At 35.3% G+C, this 17,985-nt stretch overlaps 1 protein-coding gene across 1 annotated transcript in view; it reads right to left on the bottom strand.

Annotated features, from left to right (window-relative positions):
* The window catches only part of hwt (heavyweight), a 218,364-nt gene that overhangs the window by 77,060 nt on the left and 123,319 nt on the right, over positions 1-17,985 (bottom strand). The gene's annotated exons all lie outside the window — the stretch shown is intronic.

Genomic DNA, 17,985 nt, shown 5'->3' with positions numbered 1-17,985 from the left:
AAATAATAAGGATTCTACAAAACGTTTAAATTGAGGCGCAACAATAAAGTAATAAAGCGGTTTTGAAAGGAAATTCCCGCCAAGTATTATCCGACTACTTATCTACCGCCAATTCCCTGTAATATACGATCGCGTGAGATATCGCCATTTCTCCAATCTTGCACTTGCAACGTAGGGCTCATCCCAAAACTGCAAGTTAATCGCCGTATATTACTTCGGTAAATCATTAAGATCCTAAGTGAGTTGTGAGATAAATGACCGGGAAAAGAAAATAGAATGGCATTATATCAACCACGTGCCAGAATGAATCATTATCAATCCATATCCTGCATATACTAAATACCACGTAAATGATAATAGTATGCGGGATATAGGTTAGTAATGACATGACGAATGTGTTACCTTTTCACGGCCCATTTCATCAAAAACGGGTAAATTTGGTACAAAGATATCTTGCAATCCGGAGATGGGCTTATATCCTATTGCAAATTTTTATATGCTAATTTTTATTCTTAAAAATTAAAGAATTCCTACGAGATTTTTACAAAATCCAAATCCTTGCGGATAAATTTGCGGGCTTCATCTACTTATTAGGTAATTAATCCATTTATATATTTTATTTGTACAAATAGAATCAGCTTAAAGAGATTAATTTTATTTAATACTTATTTTATTAGGAAAACTAGCACACACCTTCAACTTTGTGTGCTGACGTAATTTATAATACTTTTATTAACCAATTTCAAAAAAGAAGGAGATTCTCAGTTCGTCGGAATCTTTTTTATTTATTATCAACTCTGATAAAATTGAAATTATTATTTATCGGTTTAGTTTTGTGATAGTATAATTTTGGAGAAAACTGAGCTTCCGTAGTTTATAGGCATTCACTTGGTAGGTACGTAATATTACGCTTAGTTGGATCAAAACTTTGGTCTCAGTGAGATTGGAGATTCAGCTTGGTCAAAATTTCATCCAGCAACGCCTATTAAAGCTATAGAATTTACCAAACGGTTTTGATAAAGTCTACCACCGCCATCAGCTTCCAAACTTACCAGATTACTATAAATTAAAACTCAACTTCTGCTCTGAAATATTTAAATACCACAAGTCTGCCAAGATCTGAAATAAAAATCTGTTGACTAATGTCTGAACTGATTTTATAAAGACTTTCGGAACACTAAATAACTCCGATGAGTCATTTAAACGAAGAATAAACATATCGAAAGTAAACATGAGTTGCTAACTTTAGCTTATTTGCATAATAAAATTCCAGTGTCAATACGTCGCATTACGGCGCACACTTGCGTCAAGAGATGGTCACGTGGTCGCCTGAAGAGTTTTCCATCTGATTAACTGAGTCATCGTGTTTGGTACAAGTGATAAGCGTTTACAGGGTTTTTTTGTTTCAAGTGAGTTCCTAAAAGCATTTATAATATAATCCATACTAATATTATAATTTTTTTGAGTAAGATCATCATCATAAGGGCATCCTGGAGACGGAAAAAACTATGTTACTTTTTATCCCGAAAACGCAAAGAGTTTCCACGGTTTTCAACCCCCCTAAATCCTGTTACATATTAAAGTACATTCTATTAATCTGTGCATATTATAGTCTGTAGTAATATCCTAATGTCAAATGTCAAATGTCTTCTTGTCACCTGTCACTTGTCTCTCTGCTCTGTCTTGTATATAATGTCATGTCTGTTATGTGAATAAAAGTCGAATCGAAAATCATCTATCTATTATTAAAACCATACCAATGAAATATGGTGTCAGAAGTGGGATCACTTTCTACATACAGTGGAGAAATTATCCCTCTGGTAGGTCAATGCAATTTGTCAGTGATGCATAAAAATAAGTCATATACAGTTAACTTTCATATTGTCGACATGAAAAGTCAAAATATTATAGGTAGGGATACCTGTAAAACTTTAAATTTAGTAAGAAAAATTAATAGTGTTTCTTTCCAGAATTCAACATGTCAAGATATAGTTGATACAAATAAAGATTTGTTTGAAGGTTTAGGATGTTTAACAGATTTTCAATGCGAACTAACCTTGAAACCTAATGCAACTCCATCTATAGAGGCATGCAGAAGGGTTCCATTCCGTCTTCATCAACCACTAAAACACGAGCTAGAATCTATGGAAAAAAGTGGAGTCATACAACGAGTTGAAGAGCCTACTGAATGGGTAAGCGCTCTAGTCTTAACGTCAAAAAAGAATGGTAAATTACGTCTGTGTATTGATCCTAGAAAGCTAAATCAGTCAATTTTAAGATCACATTTCCAAAGTAAAGGAAGAATGAAATGGCAGTGAAGTAAAGGAAGTCGCGGCATCAACTAGTTGACAAATACCTCCCCACTTAAATATACTGGTAATAATATTGTCATTAGTAGAATTATTTTTGATGCATATTTCTGGTAACATAAAAGAACCATAAAAAGTCGATGCCACTGGCCTCGTCTGTATGAAGTATGTCGTAGATACAAAGCTTACCTCTTTATATGGGATTTAAATTATATGATGTATAATGGTAAAAACGATAATTGTACTTATTTTCTAAAAAAACGCTCCAAAAAACAATCAAATCAAATTTGAGATATTAAAATAAATTCGGATAATTTATTTATTTTGTGATCCGATATGTCATTTTAACGTAATCGCCCAGCTATAATCAGTTTTTTCATAATTCCCTACGCCAAACGATTTAGCGTTCCGGTGTGATGCCAAAGGGGTATGTATGGGCTAGACTGTTTCACTTACCATCATCATCATTTTAGACTGCATTGTCACTTACCATCAGGTGAGCAGACTAGGTATAACAAAAATTATCTGTATAAAAAATAAAAAATACCAATCTTAATTTTTAATTGTATGTAAAAATTGAGATAAGTTTTATGTGTGTGTTGGAACTTTTTCAGAAATAGTGGGGCCTTTAGAGGTTGTCGTTTTCTTTTTGAAGGCACTTTCATTAACCCTAACTAGCAACGCTTGGAGGCATGTTTCTGTCTCTCGTCACTTAGACATACTTCTGCACTTCTACAACTATAGCCTTGAACTCATCTCGTGGAAATACTGGTACTACACTTTCAAACGCCATCGCGTGTATAACTACTTATGCCCGCGACTTTGTCCGCGTGGATTGAGGGATTTCTAAATCCCGCAAGAACGCTTTGTTTTCCCTGGATAAAAAATAGCCTAGATTACTCCTTGCTTAGTCCTCTACCTCAGATACATTTGGTTAGACGTTTCGAAGATAATCCCTAAACAGACAAATGGATATAAAGTGAGTGTTTGGGTCTTGATAATCTGAAAATCTCATACAATAAAAAGGAAACTCCTGAGTCCTGACTGACTTACTAACTGAATGACTAATGCCCAGCCCAAACTCATGGACCTAGAAAAAGTACTGAAATCTTGCTCAGAGGGTTTATTTATAACTAGCTTATGCTAGCGACTTCGTTCGCGTATAGTACACAAATTTCAAACCCCTATTTCACCCCCTTAAGGGTTGAATTATTAAAAAATCCTTTCTTAGCGGATGCCTACGTCATAATAGCTATCTGCATGCTAAATTTTAGCCCAGTCCGTCCTGTAGTTTGAGCTGTCACCTTTTCCGCGAAATTTGCTCGCGACTTCGTCCGCGTGGACTACATAAATTTCAAACCCCCATTTAAACCACTTGGGGGTGGAATTTCGAGAAATCCTTTCTTACTGGATACCTACTCTTTACAAAGAATACATGCTCCCAATTTCATATATCTAGGACCAGCGGCTTAGGCTGTGCGTTGATATATTATAAGTTAGTCAGTCAGTCAGGACTTTGAATTTTGTATATACAGATGTGGATAAAAAATAAGTGGGATATTTGATATTCTCACAGGAATGAAGTCGCGAACGGTCGCTATAGTATCTAACCATGCTATTTCGAAATGACAGACAGACACCGTAATTTACTTATTTTTATACATACATGAATATACTATGTAGTATGTTTAAAATATATTACAGAAAGACACGTTGTAATTACATGCATGAATTAGTAACCGCTTGTTATTTATGTAAGTTCTTTTCAGGCGGTTTTATTACTATGCTTTTTTTTAATTGACTCTTGACCTATATTTAGCTGACACGCATTTGTAGTGGGGTAATTGCCTAGGGTAATTTACATCTTGACTTTATTCAAACGTTTCATTATTTCAAAAGCGAAGGTTGACTTGTTTTGAATTTCAGTAAGTACCTACTGTAAATGGAAGGGGTATGGCAGTTTTTATTAAACCCATACCTACCCCTTTTAGTTTCTACACGGCATCGTACTGGAACGCTAAATCGATTGGCAGCACGGCTTTGCCAGTAGGGTGTTAACTGGCCACGGCCGAAGCCTCCCACCAGACCAGAAATTTAGAAATTGTAAAATTCCAAACCCCTGCCAGGAATCGAACCAAGGACCTCCCACTAATAAGACCACAGTGCTTACCACTGTGTCAGGGAGGTCTATAACGTTCTCAAAGATGTTGTGAAGTCTGTCAATCCGCAATTGGCCAGCATTGTGGTCTATGGCCAAACCTGTTCTCTGTGCCAGTGGGCCGGCGATGGGTTGACCATGATGATGACGATCTAATCCTAACTACAGATACTCCATCAAACTTTATCAACGACATCAATATCACGAGCCCATTGTATTGAATACATTAATTTTATAGGCGCGTGTGAACTGTAAACATCCCACAAGCGAAAAATCCCCAAGAACATTTTAATCTATCTACCACGCTCGTAATGTCTTTGTGTACTTAACTAAATTACTTGCATAAATCATATCTGAACGTGACGAATACTCGCATCTTCTTCTCATAAGTCTTCTAAATAAACGATTATAGATTCAGTGGCTAAGATAAGTAGGTGCATTTTCGTTTGGAGATGATGCAGCCGTTTTCCAAGATGCGACATTTCGGAAAAATGAACTGTATTTAAAGGCAGCTAAGTTCTAATTAGCTACGCGTTGTGTGGCTCTTATCAGCAGGGAGGAAAGGAAAAAATCGGGAGTACAAGCACATTCAAAATCGGCGGCCGTTTAGCCTTAAAATGATTATCATTAAATTGAATCACTGAGCCGTTATAGTCGAGTGGATATGAAGGCGAAATCAATAACTCGCTGACCCGGATTGAATGCTAGGCTCTCGATGAATTTGTAATATTTAGGTTTAATTGAAAAACTCGATACAGATGCGATTTGTACAAAGCCGATCAAAAACCTTTTTTACTTATTTGCAGTATTTTATAAACATGAATGAGTATATTTTAAAGCCCGGTTTCCGCTTAAGCGGAGAGGAGATGTGATGATGTGAAAAACTTACTACGTCATCTTTTAAATAAGTAATTTACTGGTTCACTGGACACCTCTATTTTATATTGCATAACAGATGTAAATTGGTCTAGAACATGAGATACTGCTTGACCCGAATTACAGCCTGGGCTAAGTCAAGGACAAACGATAGTGCTTTTTTATATTATATTTTTATTATAAAATAAGTTTTTATATATTCCATAAGAATACCTATAAACTTTTCTAAGAAAACCTAAAATCTAAATCCTTCTATTTCATTTCAAGGTTTTGCAGTTTTAGTTAATCCGTGTTGCGTGAACTGGCCGACCTGCCACCTAATAAGGTTTACTATTTCCACTTTGGCCTGAACTTGCCGAAAGAGTTGGGTCAACGTTTAATTTAATTTAATAGAAAGCCAACAAAATAATAGATAAATAAAAAATAAAATAAATCTTTTTTATTCGAATAAACTTTTACAAGTACTTACGAATAGTCGGATGCATCTACCACTGGTTCGGAATGCCTTTCCTACCGAGAAGAACCAGCAAGAAACTCGGCGGTTGCTCTTTTCAAATATTTGATAAAGGTACAAGATTATGCCATGTATAAAATAGTATTTGCAGTCTTGTGCGTTGCTGGAACGAGCTGCAGGTCAAATCCACGCTCTTTTATCATTTAGATAATCTTCAATTGTGTAATATGCTTTTTTCAGGTACACGCGCTATGCTTTTTTTCAACGCGCGGTATAAAAAGAAATAATTATTATATGACAACTTATATAAAGTTAAGACTATCATATGCATACTCACTTACAGGCTAACTCAACATGCAATTAACGGTAGATCTTTGACACCAAATCGGAAAAACAAAATCCCATTAGGAATCCTAAGTACCTTATCTAATATGCACGACAATGTTAGACACCTTCAACTTCAAATGTAAGAGGCGTTTCAGTTCGAATTGGAAACTTTATCGACATCGAGCAAGCTGTGTCTTCCCAGGGAAGTTCATAAAACATTCCCAGATGATTTACTCGCCCTTATCGTGCGTCCATTAAGATTAGGTATTCATGCGGCACACCTGATGCTTGGATTTTAGAAATATTGCTTAAACAAAAGAAATTAAGGATTTCGCAAACTTTTGATTTTGGAAGTTTTAATTTGAAAGCATACCGTGCTCTAAAATTGTGGGTAGGTATGTGGAAAAACATAACCACATCGTGCGAGAGCCGCGTGCCGTGTAGAGTGTACCATGGTCCACTCTACACGGCATACCATTCTACACGCTATCGTATCGGAACGCTAAATCGCTTGGCGGCACGGCTTTGCTGGTAGGGTGGTAACCAGTGGCGTGCACAGTGTTCGAAGCCAGGGTAGGCATTAGTTAGGTAGGAACCTGTTTACATGCAGGTCATAATGAAAAATATGCATCAGAGCTATTACAACTGGGGTAAGCAGTGCATTTATGCCTCTATGATCTGCACGCCACTGGTGGTAACTAGCCACGGCCATAGCCTCCCACCAGACCAGACCAGAAACTTAGAAATTATTAAATTCCAAACTCCTGCCGGGAATCAACCCCGGGACCTCCCACTAATAAGACCACAGCGCTTACCACTGCGTCAGGGAGGTCTTCGAAAAAGCAAGCAAAGCAACGCCGTTACTCTAGAACATCTCCCCAAATATCACAAATAATACTGCTCTAGCATGCGACTTCATCCACGTGGATTTATGTTTTTAAAATCCCGTGGGAATTTTTTTGATTTGCCGGGATAATAGTAGGCTATGTCATTTTCCAGGTCTTTTACTATTTCAATGCAAAAAAACTTTAAAAATTGAATGGACTTCAAAAGCACTAAAAAGTATAAAATAATTTATAGATTATGTACTTCAAACCAATTTACCTGCTTGCATTATTACCACTAATAATAAAAAAATATGCAAGTGTCATGAAAGAAACGTAAATCATACTCTACTCAATAGGTGGCCACTACTCACTGTAAAACGGTGTACGTACCTACCCTATTATAATACCTAATGGGGTGTAGAAATGAGATTATATTGTACAAAACCCTTACAACGCGAGGCCATCTGTAATAATGTTTACGTAAGCGAACTACATACTTCATCTTGTTAGCTGTAAGCGAATAAGAGTATTAGGTATAAGGATCTAATAATAAAAGTAGTTGAAATGTTTTTATTATTTAAAATCATAAATTTTAGGATTTTGCAGTAAAATTAGAGAACAAGTAAGTAACGCTCAGTAGCTTGGCAGAACGATCCCGCCAAGTAGGCAATGACAAAATTCCAAATGAGATATTCAATAGAAATGTACTAGGTAACCTAGATAAAAAGCTTTTATTACTTTCGAATACACATAGAATTTTACATCTAAATTAAAAGTAAAAAAACAACATTAAATTAAAAACCTAGGTAAATGGTGTTTTTCATACAAAATATCGTGTCACCAATTTTTAGACTTACCCAAAAATAATTTGAAGCAACTATTATACTGAGCACGGGTCTGCCCTCTGAATGAGAAGGATTTGGCTATAATCTACCGCGCTGGCCAAGTGCGGATTGGCAGACTTCACACACATTTGAGAACATTATGGAGAACTGACAGGCTGGCAGGTTTCCTTAAAAAAAGTACAACACAAACTACTACTACTATATTTAGTTACCATTATAACGGAAAATACTACTTTCAGTGCAGTAATTATTCCAGAAAATGTGCAAACATTTTACTAAAAAAATCACCACTTGCTAACTCAATGTAATAGCGATATAAGAGGATCCCTCTTGTATCTAAGATACGCCCTCGTAAAATGGTTCTCACCCATTCGTTTTGCTATAACGGTGTAGCAGCAGTTAGGGGTATCTTTATTGAAAAAGTTTTAAGTTCAAAGTGTTACTATACACAGATAATATAGTGTTATAGATGTAGCTTAACAATCGTAAACAAACTTAAGGTGTATTACCTTTTCACTATCTAAAATAGTATACATACATACACACACACACGTAGTATACATTTAAAAATCTCATACAAAACGTATGTTATTCATATTTTTATTGCAACATGTAAAAACGTATACACCCTCCAGTTCGCGTACCTACTCATAGCGTACGTGGATGAAATATATTTATGCCGTGTCAAAACAAGTCGTAATATGAACGCAATAAGCCCTTTTTTAGCTTAACATTTATTCATATCAAAATTATTATAAACATCCAGCAACGGGCCATGAATGAGTGAAAAGTACATATATAAAAACCATAAAGTGCCAAGGCAGCAGAATTTTCTTGCTACGATTAAATCTTCGGATTCGCAATGTAAGCTACGAGACTTTTTGCAGACCATACGTGTATGATTTTCCCAAATAACTTTATATTCTTATCACAAACCTTTAGTATCACCTCGTATAGGTATTTAATGTAAACAAAAAGAAAATCAGTCTTTGTCGTAGAGTCCACCTTGCTTAGGTTTAGACTTATTACTGGACCTTTTTTTTATTCCACTATCCCAAAAGTTATTCCTTGACTGCGGTGCACCTGGTGGTAAGTGATGATGCCTCACTAATAATGATGCCGTCTTTAAAGACAGTGGTGGGCTAACTTGCAAGGGGTGTGACAGTTTTAAATAAAGTCTATACCCCTTAACGGTTTTTACAGGGCATCCTCAGGACTCCTGAGGAGGGATCCTTCAGGACTTTCTGAGGACGCTAAATCGCTTTGCCTGTAGGGTGGTAGCTCAGAGGCCATATTGGTATCTCCCACCATACCAGACCAGAGACAATTTAGAATTTGTCCCTGCCGGGAATTGAAATCCAGGGGTCCCAATTATAAGACAACAGCGCTTATCAATCGCCACTTACCGACATCCCTTTGACCTCCCGTCGTCGTTGAGGTCGTCAAAACTACTACTGCTACTAGTAAATTGCACAAAACTAGATGCAATGAGTTAACATTATGAGTAGGTACCCTTAGAATGATAGATTGAATAAAAATCCTATCTGCTAAATTCCAGCGCTGTAGGCTTTACAATTTTAGAAGATATCAAGTTAATTAAATTAAGTTATTCCGTATAATTCCCCGATTTTCACAACAAAATAATTTGGTTAACCAATAATATGAACATGTCTGTTACAGCTCGGTAGGTACTCGTAAGTTAAATGCGTAATTAATAAACCTAATTTCCAATAGCGTAGCATGGCTACAACTCACCCGGCGCGTAGACGCCATGTTTGAGCACATGTGCTACAACATCATTAAGCACCCCTGTACGTCTACGTGTACAGTTTATTGATCTGAGTAATGCTTCGATAGGAACACTATCGACGGATACATTTGCACTTGGAGAAAGAAAAGTCATGGGTTCTCTAGGAAGAAGAATGTTTTAGAATTTAGAGATCAGAGAATCTTGCCATCATCCACAACCCTTTCATCATTCTTTAAGGATATTCTGACTAGTAGTTTTGTATTCGTACCTTATTTTTTTATAATGTCGATTAAGGGATAAGTTAACACTAAGTTAGCCTTTAATTGCAATGTTATCTGGAGGTCAGTGATCACTTAATTAGAAGGAGTATGATATTTTAAGTAAACCCATAACTAATAACGACGGATGCCTGCGATCAAACAAAACCAGAGAAAATTTAAAAATACCTACTATTCCAAAACCACTGCACCAGAAATATAAGATATATCACAGAAAAGCGACATAGAATTTTTATCTCGGGAAATCAGAGATTTCCCAGGGGATTTTTAAAAACCTAAATGCATAGGTACTAATTGAATCGCGAGCATCATCTAGTAATTAATAAAACAAACTATCTCAATATCCGACAGATATTATATTCGAGCAGGATAAGCTAAGCACAATCCACGGTACAAAAATGTCGCAGTTAAGTTACCATTTTAAAACATACGTCGAACCTCTATGGTCTATGTTTCTTTTTAAATAGCACTCTAAAATGGGTAAGATTACGTAACACTACAAGTAAGTAATAGCCATAATTTACTTCACAACACATATTACATTCGGGGATGCCCAAATAACAGTCGAAAGGGGCGGGATGGTGCCAAAACAACGTGGCGTCCGGTCCGGCGTGACCTCACGTTCCCTCCACATAAATATCTCGTTACACCCGTTTGGTCGCGGCCTAACAAAAAAATTACACGGCACTTTTTGTTGAGCGCCGATCCATAAAAGTTTCGCAATCAAGAGGAGGAAACATCGCAAAAACAAGCGATTTCATAGAATGTCATTTCTACGGAGACGAGCTGCATAAAAAGCTTTGTGGATACAGCGAGCGTCAGATATGGATACTATTCGATACGATTTTATTACTTTTTCATACCAGAATAGTCACTTATATTTTATGGTGAGATTTCTATTTGGTTGACCAAAAATCACAGGTGGGTTTACATAAATGCATCGCTATATCCTTGATGAGGCATGAGGAAGGCTAAAGATAAGGTGTGGTGGTGCAACTGGGAAAGGCCTATGTTCAACAATGATCTTTGCAGGCTGATATAAATGGAAAACTGACTGACTTACTGTCAACTATTTAGTTAGTTATATTTTTAACATTGTTAAATTTTCAAGTATCTACCTATTTAAGTACCTAAATGAAATTCTACTATCAAACTGAAAAGGTCCAGCGGTATTAAACGTGGGGCTATAATGTGATTTAAGCCCGAGGACAGACGTGCCACGTTAATCTTACGTCCATTCCCCTGGGCGTCATTTCCGTAGTCACACCGCGGCACGTGATTCCTGCGATTTCTTTAAAAGAACCTAAAAATACCGGTAAAATTATGGCCATTAGAGCAAATAAAAGTATTACCTAAAAGGTTTCGTAATGTTCTTGTAATTTTATAACGTCCTAGATAGTTGAATAAAGGCGCAATGTTAAAAACAAGTATAAAGCTGAGAATCTCTACAGAGCGTGACCTGAATTTTACAAAGGTGAAACTGAAGACAAAAGAAATAACGAATAAAAAGTATCAAATTATGTTTTAGAACCTCGTTTCAAAGGAAATGAAACCCTTATTATTTTTACGTTGGCGAACTTGGCCGTTGTTGTATGCGGTCATAAGCTTAAATCGTTTAGTGCGATACGTTCTCAGTCTTATTACATGGAAGGACCCTTTCGGAACTACCTGTAACTTTGATGGATGTCTATTACAGCGTCTCGTATCACTTTATTAATAAAGTAGAGCTTATGTTACCTAATATTATAACGGCATGAAATGTGCACGATATAATAACGTCAAAGGTTAATGGTAACCCTTTGTTGGACACAGCTTCTCATCTTTCATATACAAAGAACTCCGTGTTACCGGAGAGTGTCTAGCCTACCTCTAAAGTTACCGCATTAATTATAATTTTGACGACACACATACTTTATACAAGCCTAGCTGGAAAGGGCTTTAAATTACCATCATAACTCATCGCTTGTTCTTAGGTTTCGCTGGAACAACACGAAACGATGTACAAAGATCGTTAGGTGCTACTAGTTCAATTGTTGAATTAATCACTCAAAATTCTGAATCGAAAATCAGTGAATATTATAGTGCAAAAATGTTATGACTATTACTAAAAATATGTGATCGTCGATATCTGAAAAGATCAATAATTATTATCAAGAAAAACACTAGCAAAGGCTAGCAAGGAAGTTTTAAGCCTAGTTGTATCATCAAGTAATGTGAGATTGCGCTAAGGCGCAGTTTCGAGTTAGCATACACAGTGTGAACTCATTACACATTCTAATCCACACCTGTATAGAAAAGATATATATAGAAAAGAAAAAAGCGACAAGATAAATTGAATTAAAGTTCAGCGGAGATGTAAAAAGCTTGCAATTACTCAAAAGCAAATGGAAAAAATCAGTTAAAGGTTTTCCCTGATCGCATTATTAATTAACAGTTCCTGAGTCTGACTCAATTAGGTGTGAGACTATTCACAATAGGGGAACTTAAATTTGAAGCAAGTTTAATTCTAAAGAAAGAAGTCTTTACCACAGGCTGCAATTGAACACCCCACCTGAAAAGAACAGACACTTCATGAATATTCTGAAACACTTTTAGTAAAAGTTTATTAAAAGAATTGGGAAGATATTTTAATAATAAAGGAAGTACACACTCGACACAGACATCGTAGTGTTGATATCCTAGGTACCTTCCTCGGTTTATTAGATTTAGTTTTTAGTTTATAGAGTTAAATTAGCCGTTAGCATATTATTGTAATTTTACAGATTTGTTATTATATATGTATAATGATATTTCAAATTCTTAAAAAATACAAATATAAATATAACAACATACAAAATTATGAACCCGATGAATGTTTTCCTATTTACACACCCTATTGTTCTTTAGATTTAAGAATGTTCCATTTCCAGCTCCCAACTTAGAAAACGATGTTTTATTTTTACGTGATAATGATATTTTATTCTAATTTAAAGCGTGGATGTAAGATTTACGTTGAATATTATTCGATGAAAGCGAACAATGAGTATGCTCCTTTATCAAAATAATCTTTAGAGCTTAGAAGCGCTGTAAACTTTGCAGTCGAGTGATTTTCAAAGTGTACGGACTAAACAAACAGGTGAGAATAGATTTACTTTTGATGAACTGAAAGTATGCAAATTTTTCTGTTTTCATTTGCATATTTTACTTTAATGGTTTTGCATCTTAACTACCTCAAATGTTTTTTCACACCAAAACTTGTTACAAAAATTGTAACAAGTTTAATGTAAGTAGACTTGTTTAACTTAAAATAAATGAGAATGATAAGTTAACTATTTACTAGGAGACTAAGTATAAATACTTTAATAGTTATTAATTATCGAGATTAATAGTTATTTATTGAGCACGACAAAAACTTACTACTAAAAAACTTAATAACTGCCTGCAAAAAATATTTTTGTTAATATCTTCTATCGACTTTGTCCAATTAGTGTCTAAGGCAATATGTCCACAATAAATAAATGTGACTGGCGGAAAAATAGTGAGGATTTATTGTACTTCTATTTACTTCGGGTAGGTGAATCTACGGGATGAAATATCGTCTACTTGTGTCTATAGAGCTGTACTGTTACTACGTAGCAATTTACTACTGAGTACTCTACGATACAAGTATACAATAGCATACTACTATCTAAGGTTTAAACTAGATTGTTGTGTGATTGATAGTACTGTTATTTTATAAGCAAAATTATTACAAAAGAAAAATAAAAAGAAGAAACTACCAACCTGAGATATTCCTTCAATAGAGAAATATTTAATCATTCAAAATAATAAATTATTATATTTTTTAAATTAAGACTTAGAATAGTTATAATAAGAAAGAAAATTTTAGAAATTACTATAGAAAATTATAATTAAAAAGAATACTTAATAATTAAGAAGATGCATGTTTCTGATATTTATCCAGGGTCTATATAATATTATTCTCTACTGATTTGATACGCCACAAATTCTGCAGATTTATCATCTAAACTCCATTTGCTCGTCCTAAAAGAAAAGTTATAAAGACATTTCATATACTACCTCAAGTAGCTTAAAACATAAAACATACCGCACTACTTTGCCCAAACTACTAAATATGTAACTAACTAAAACTATTTCTCTGGAACGCAGAAAATCACGACTTCTATAATTTATACATATATATCATCTCAACTAGGTACCTTTGTAATTATAATAGCCTAATAGGTACATTAATTATATAACAGTGTCAGGGTAAAGGATGTCCTAATTGTGTCCAAAGTGTATTCAGACGTGTTTAATCGGGCATCAAGTCCGTCTCGAGTCTTGCCCCTGAAATACTTGAGTGTATCAGGGACCCTGTTATAGTCTAAATTATTATACCTATTGAAAATACTTGAAATTGCGAGTAGAATAATGACAAGATATTGAGGACCAATGCTCAAAGGCTTTGAATGTCAAGGTAACTTGAGTATTCTTCTCCGTGGCTTCAGTGGGCAAAAGTAAAATGAAAGTTTATATTTAATTTTTAAAGATTACATTAATATTAATAAATTGTTGAGTGTGCCCTTGTATGTATACAAAAAAGAAATGCAACTTCAGATTTTATTAAAAAAATGTCCACCTTATCTCGGGTTAAAAATGAATTTGAATTTCGTAATTAATACACACCAATAAACTACACGGAACTACAAGGAGGCATTTACCCGCAATGGGGCTCATGTTCCATAAATAAATACAAAAATTAGCTTTCACTTACTAACCATACTAATCTAGGAAAATAAGTAAAATGTACTAACTAACAAAACTAATCTACTATGTAACTAACTAAGGAACTCGAGAATAAATGGCTTTTTTATTTTATTTATTTATTAATAAACTACAAAAGACTACCAAATAAATATTTTTTATTAATTTAGATTTTGCCATTCTGAATGTGGAAATTGATTTTCGTGTTTTACTTAAATAGCCGATGCCCGCGACTTCATCCGCGTGGAATTAGGTTTTTTTTTTAAATCAAGTGGGAACTCTTTTATTTTCCGGGATAAAAAGTAGCCTATCTCACTGTCCAGGTCTTTATCTACACCTATGCAAAACGTGCGTTGCGACGTGATTGAAGGAGAAACCAACAAACCAATAAACCAACATACCAACAAACCAACAAACAAACACACATTCGCATTTATAATAAGGGTACTGATTTACGTGCTTCCGTCCGGGTATAGGCTTCATTTCAAACAAATCCACCATAAAGCAAAATGTACGTACTTACTAACTTTCATACTTCTGTTTACATTGGGAGATACGAATTTATGTTTGACATTATTTTGCCTAAACATCTGCAAATATTATGTTGGTTCATCTTGAATGACTTGCGATACGAGAGGGGCTAATCCGACACAAATGTTGTATCAATATTGATATTAATTTGTTGTTCTTATTATCTAGAAGGAGAGCAGTTTTCGACAATCATCATTTATTGGCCTATTCATTGAGGGTGAAACTATTTGTGAAATGCTTTCAATGAATTATTGAACCTGTTAGACCAACTACAAAGGGAAATCATTTGTTAAGGTACGGCTCTACATAATATAACAATAGAAAAGTCCATGATAAATAGGTATGTCCCTTTATTATCCTCCTTTCTTGACCGTATTTAACTAAATTATTACGTATTAGAACCACAGAACAGGAAAATTCTTTTTAGGGTTCCGTACCTCAAAAGGAAAAAAGGAACCCTTATAGGATGACTTTGTTGTCTGTCTGTCCGTCTATCTGTCTGTCTGACGTGTCTGTCAAGAAAATCTATAGGGTACTTCCCCTGGCCTAGAATCATGAAATTCGGCAGGTATAGTCTGCGACAGGTCGAAATAGTCCGAAGTTTACCAGTTGAAAAATGTGAAATAATTATGGTCAATAGAAGTTTATGTATATTGTACAGTAAAAATAAAACTAACTGTCTAACTATCATAGCTCTTTAGATATTAACAATTAACCTCTACAAACAAACTTAGTTTTGCGGTTCGTTAACAAAAGTGATTCTTACCGTTTTACTTCAGTACGGTCCCTCGGTGCGCGAGTCCGACTCGTACTTGCTAATTAAAAAACTACTTATTTTGTTATTAACCAGGAAAATAATATTATTATTATGAAGGCCACATAGCTAGCAATGACAAAAGCTACTAAATTATAGGATAAAAATACACCTCTGATTTGTCTGTAAATTACATATCGTTAAAACGCGAGCGCAGAAAAAAAACCTTACAGAAAAAAACGTCGTCATAATATTTCTTTACGATTTCAACACACGTGTACATAAAATAAAACGACATCAACCAAATTGAATTTGTCTCTAATTACGTATCCTAAAAATGTCAGTGCATAAAAATGCCTAACACAAAAATACTTCAGCGAAAAATATTATTCTGAAAAAAATAAACGAGACACATTTATATGCATATTTCGTTCATTCAATGAATAACTAATTCCTGTCTGCTGCTAACGATCATCGTCATCTGTGCGTAATTACGAGCTACGCAAAAACTCCTAATTGTTTTGCCACCACTTTCATGTAGCGTGGGTGGGAAAGAATTGGACCTTGATGTCACGTCATGCTTGTGATGAGCGTTTTAGATTCATTGCAAATTAAATTTTCCTCAAATTACTTCAGTGCATTGTTGTAGTTGATTAACACGCCGGACTCCTAGTCAGAGGGTCCAGGGTTCGATTCGTGCACGTACCTCTGGCTTTTCAGAGTTATTTGCGCTATATATAAGCAATTAAATATTGCTTAAACGGTGAAGGAAAACTGCATGCCTGAGAGTTCTCTATAATATTTTTAAAGGCGTGTGAAGTTTGCCAAACTTCACTTGGCCTGCGTGGTATACTCTTCTTCTTCAGAGAGGAGACTCGTCCTTAGTAGTGAGATGCTAATGAGTTGATCATGACCCAACATGCCTTAAGAAGTTTTCACTTCAACAAAATCAAATTAAAATTGAGCTGTTAGGCTATTACTGCTATTCTCTATCAATATTAATGTAAAACTGCTAAGTACAATATGAATGCAGCCATCGAGAACTTGAGCTACTCAACAAACTCACCTAGGTAGCTTAGAAAAGACCATTGTATCTACGCATATTTACCACACACACAAGAGCTCGGCAGCAAGCATATACAAGTATTCATATGAAAAATTCTAATCAAACATGAGATTGTAGTAGGCTTCGGAATATATCCTCTGCAGTCCTTGCATAACATGGAAAAATGACAGATAACAAAGCATCCAATTCAATCCTATGCGCTGTTTATAGAACAATAAGTAGTTGGGAACGCACTTTCCGAGTCTAATACCGTGATCCTGGTTTATTTGCGCAAAGGTTTCTTTATTGTGCTGATACAAAGCGGGACGCAACAAAAACCAGCCCATAACAGAGTCCTTTCGGTCCGGATGATATGCGCATTTTTATAAGCGTTATTACCAATGCGTGGACACATTAAAAGCGGAGGCGGAAAATAATATTTTTAGCAATACATAACTTTGGTCATGTGGGATTTTCGCCCACTAAATTACTCTAAACAACTCTATTTTTATATGTACAAATAGCGAGCAAACAAGCAGGCGGATTGATATAATTGATAACCGCCGCCCATAAATGTAATAATTTATTTATTAATTAGATAAATAAACATTTGCAGCACCAGAGGAACCGCCAATGTGTTGCTGCTTTTCAGGAATTCGTAGATCCGCCCCTTGAATAACCACATGCTGAAATCTAGTGAGAAACCGCCGAAGGGAGTTGATTCCACAGTTTACATGTGCGTAGAAAAAAAGGGTGCGACGGATGGTCGAAGTGCACCAGGCACTCGGGTGATGAGGGTGAAATTGCTTACAGTAAAACTCTCTTAAATTCTCTTAAAAACTCACTCGTTGCTATCGATGGCGACAAGTTTCTTTAAACCGCTTTATTGAAGACAATTATATACTCAATCTGAATCTTTAGAACGCAAGTAACTAAAGTAAGTAAGTAAAGATTATCTTACTAACTATAAAAGCCTCCATACAATCAACTTTGGGAATAAGACACCACATTTATGAAGTTGCACCATTCAACTAGGTGTGTCCTACTTATGCCATTAGGAATCGCTCCCGCTTTTACAATGCAAA

This window comes from Maniola hyperantus, chromosome 17 (genome assembly GCF_902806685.2).
Source record: "Maniola hyperantus chromosome 17, iAphHyp1.2, whole genome shotgun sequence".
In the NCBI taxonomy this organism is placed as follows: domain Eukaryota; kingdom Metazoa; phylum Arthropoda; class Insecta; order Lepidoptera; family Nymphalidae; genus Maniola; species Maniola hyperantus.
The sequence above is the reverse complement of the archived record's forward strand: the minus strand, read 5'-3'. Positions and strand labels throughout refer to the sequence as shown.